Source organism: Scyliorhinus torazame, chromosome 14 (genome assembly GCF_047496885.1).
Source record: "Scyliorhinus torazame isolate Kashiwa2021f chromosome 14, sScyTor2.1, whole genome shotgun sequence".
Lineage (NCBI taxonomy): Eukaryota > Metazoa > Chordata > Chondrichthyes > Carcharhiniformes > Scyliorhinidae > Scyliorhinus > Scyliorhinus torazame.
This window is the reverse complement of record NC_092720.1, coordinates 166,012,213-166,016,368: the sequence shown is the minus strand read 5'-3', so window position 1 is coordinate 166,016,368 and position 4,156 is coordinate 166,012,213. Positions and strand designations below refer to the sequence as shown.

The 4,156-nt window shown below is 43.2% G+C and overlaps 1 non-coding gene across 1 annotated transcript; it reads right to left on the bottom strand.

The window, feature by feature from the left end:
• Positions 1-3,588: 3,588 nt before the first annotated feature.
• Positions 3,589-3,670, bottom strand: trnas-gcu (transfer RNA serine (anticodon GCU)). The gene has a single exon. It is a non-coding gene; the product is annotated as a tRNA-Ser (tRNA).
• Between the last annotated feature and the right edge of the window lie 486 nt (positions 3,671-4,156).

The following is a 4,156-nucleotide window of genomic DNA, read 5'->3' as shown; positions in this document are numbered from 1 at the left end:
CCAGTGTCTGTTACTGTCTGTGATTGCGTGATTGTATCTATCAGTGTATGTTACTGTCTATGAGTGTGTGATCGTATCTATAAGTGCCTGTTACTGTCTCTGAGTGTGTGATAGTATCTGCCAATCTCATTTACCGTCTGTGTGTTAATGTATCTGTCAGTTTCTGTTATTTGTCCATGAGTGGGTGATTGTATCTGTCAGTGTCTGTTACTGTCTGTGTTTCGTGATTTTATTTATTAATGTCTGTTGCAGTCTGTAATTGTGTGATTGTAACTATCAGTGTCTGTTAATGTCAGTGAGTGCGTGACTGCATCTATCAGGGTGTTCCAGTCTGTGATCATGTGATTGTATCTGTCAGTGTCTGTTACTGTCTGTGAGTGCGTGATAGTATCTATCAGAGTCTGTTTCAGTCTGTGAGTGTGTGTTGTTTCTATCAGAGTCTGTTACTGTCTGTGAGTGTGCAACTGTATCTATCAATGTTTGTTACTGTCTGTGAATCTGTGATTGTATCTGTTAATGTCTGTTACTGTCTGTGAGAGTGTGACACTATCTGTCAGAGTCTGTTACTATGATGTGGAGATGCCGGCGTTGGACTCGTGTTAGCACAGTAAGAAGTCTTACAATATCAGGTTAAAGTCCAACAGGTTTGTTTCGATTCACTAGCTTTCGGAGCACTCCTCCTCCCTCGGGTGAATGAAGAGATAGGTTCCAGAAACATATATGTAGACAAAGTTAGTGCAAGACGATACTTTGAATGCTAGTCTTTACAGGTAATTAAGTCTACAGGTCCAGACGGAGCCACTGGAGAGAGGGATAATCACACGTTAAAGAGATGTGAATTGATCTCAAGCCAGGACAGTTGGTAGGATTTCGCAAGCCCAGGCCAGATGGTGGGGGTGAATGAAATGAGACATGAATCCAAGGTCTCGCTTGAGGCCGTACTCATCTGTGCGGAACTTGGCTATAAGTTTGTTACTGTTTGTGAATATGGTTGTACTTGTATGACTGTTACTGTCTGTGAGTGTGTGATTCCATTTGTCAGTCTGTGTAACTCTCTGTAAGTGTGTGACTGCATATATTAGTGTCCGAAAACAATGTTCAAATCTTCATTCATCCAGTCCACAATGCAGCAGACTGAAACCAGACAGTTTTCTTATTGTTACAGTGCCCCAGGAGATCCCCACCCAGATTAAAGAATGGCTGGTTTCTATGGTCTACTTCATGCAACATTATTTGCTTGTCATTGAATTCCATTCTCACTCCTGTACTCATCCAGCTTTTACTTAAAATCATGTTTGCTCCTTAACTGTTCCTTAAGATAAACACTTCCAAATTGACGAACTCCATGAGGAAATAGAAAAATATTGATTTTTTAAAGTTTGGTTTATTGCTGATACCTCTATGTCCACCCGACCACATCCCATCACTGAATCCTCATATTGACCTGTTTCTGCACCTCCAACAGTTCATGGAATTTCTCCCGCTCTGTTGCGGTTCCGTGTTGTGGATGTCAGCACACTCTGGTAGAGCGAAGCTCACAGATTAGCGAGAGAGACACAACAGACAAGAATTGTTCACATTATATTGATCTTGGGACGGCGGGATTTAGAAAAATGTATATGTGGAGGTGATCTTATAAGTCGGTATACTCAGCAGTAGTTATCAGACTGTGTTAAATCCGTGAGCATGTGAGAGTGAGGTTCAACCTTTACTCCCAGTTTGGGACTGATCTGTCACTCACTGGTAATATGTGAGAAACATTCTGAACCTATCAGACTTGCTTACCAGACGTGAGTGAGGAAACGCTGTCAGTGGAACTGTCGGTGGCTGTTGGATTTATTCTATGTAGAATTTACAGCGCAGAAGGAGGCCATTCGGCCCATCGAGTCTACACCAGACCCCTGAAAGAGCATCCTTCCTCAGCCCACACCTCCACCCACGCCAGTAACCCAGCATCCGGCAACCCCACGTAACATTTGGACAGCACACAACAATTTAGCCTGACCTTCTCTGAAGATAGCGTGACCTTCTACCTAAGCGTCGACCAAGGAGGAAATGGGGGCACCGACGCAGACAGTGACCCAAGCCTGGAATCGAACCTGGATCCCTGGCGCCGTGAAGCAATAGTGCTACCGTGCCGCCCGATAGACAACATAGTTCCTCTGCAACAACCCGATCAATTTAACTCAAACATTCGGAATAATTTCCCATTCCCGCTCTCGGCAAACACCCGCTCCATGTTTAGACCAAAGCTGTAATGTGGTTAGGAGACCCCTGATTCTGGTGGCAATAAACTGGCGCCATTAAGCTGGGTGACACAGTAAATAATGTTGATCGGATCAGAGAGAGTTCTATGTACAGACGTATGCGATCATCCACTGAATGCAGAATAAAGATTCACCATATTGTTTAATATCTGCTGGGAACTCAGGAGGAGCTGCGAGTCTGAGAGCTCCAAAAACGGAACCAAATTTATTGAACAGACATTACGTTCCTTCAAGGCGAGACCAACAATAATGCACCATGTGTGGATTGTATCAACTGCAATTTGTTTCTTCATTTATGTTGAATTGAGGTTGAATTTTGTTTGATTGTTCAAGTAAAATCATAAGAAATAACATGTCGTCTCTTGCTTTTCTCATTGGGCTCATTGCTTTAATTTGGTTATTTTTGGTTCGTTGGTCTCCACAGGGAACAGAACAAAAGACATTTGGAACCCGGCTTTATAAACAGAAGCGTCGAGTACAAAGGCACGGTCGCTATGGAGATTCTTCATAAAGTCCGGGATTTAAAACAGAAAATGTTGGAAAAACTCGGCTGGTCTGGCAGCATCTGTGACGATTGATACAGAGTTGTCGTTTCGAGTCCAGTATGACCCTTCCGATTCTCTGCTTCCCTCGCCACAAATCCTACCTGACCTGTTGAGATTTTCCAGCATATTCTGTTTTTATCACGGGAAGACGAGACAACAAACAACTGGCGACTGACAGGGGCACGTAGGCTGAATGGCCTCATCCTGTGCTGTCACCATTCTGTGATTCTAAGCTGTTCCCATAATTTAAACTTTCTTTACCAGTATCATTCCGGTGAAGCTGCATTGCCGCCGCTACATTAAAGTTATGAATTCATTTTCTGAATCCCTTCATTCACCAGCTTCTGCAGAGTTTTGTGGGGTCAATGTCAAGTTTTCTTCTACTCGTCATTCCCCTGAACAAAGAAATGTGACTTGACTTTGATAAGCCCCTACAGACAATGTAGTCCCTGTCTAACTATCCGATCAATTCAACTCAGTCTTTGAGTTCCGGCTCTTCCAACACAACTCATGCAATCTGGCCTCACAACTTTGACTGAATTGTCACATCAGTGATTGCAGGTCCACCTGATGACAAAAAAGACCAAAAAGAAAATGCTAGAAATTCTCAGCAGGTCTGGCAGCATCTGCAGGGAGAGAAGAGAGCTAACGTTTCGAGACTGGATGACCCTTTGTCAAAGCTGCTGAGATTTCCCAGCATTTTCTTTTTGGTTTCAGATTCCAGCTTCCGCAGTAATTTGCTTTTACGAGAAATTGACTCACTTTTGAGAAAAGATCGATGAGGATGGGATTCGAACCCACGCGTGCAGAGCACAATGGATTAGCAGTCCATCGCCTTAACCACTCGGCCACCTCATCGCTATCTGCTTGGGTCTTGTGCAGTTTATCTGTGATAATTTCAGCTCGATCACTCATGTGCCATTACAAAGAGAAGTGGTCAGATTCTGAACCCATCAGTAGAAATAGACGTGCAGAGGGAGTTTTCTCTCTCAGACCCACTTCTTCTACTTTGTGTGAGTAGAAATGATTCATTCTGTATCTGTAAGTCTCTGGCAAAATATATCTGTGTTATATTCAGACTGCGTTTTGCATTTTATGTTGCTGTATGAGGCTTGGGTCAGTTTCTGATTGTGTCCGTGAAATTGTGCGTGTACAAGTGATTTTTTCTGACAGTCGGCTTCCGGAACGGTGAATTAGATTAGAATTAATTTTGTATTTGTCAGTCTCTTGTTCTGTAAGCGAGTTTGTGTTTCACCTCATTTGACTTCTGGAATGGTGGTGATGTATTTGTAAGTGCGTCAGTGTGAGTGTTTATGAGATCCGCTCATTTCGGTCAATTCAAGG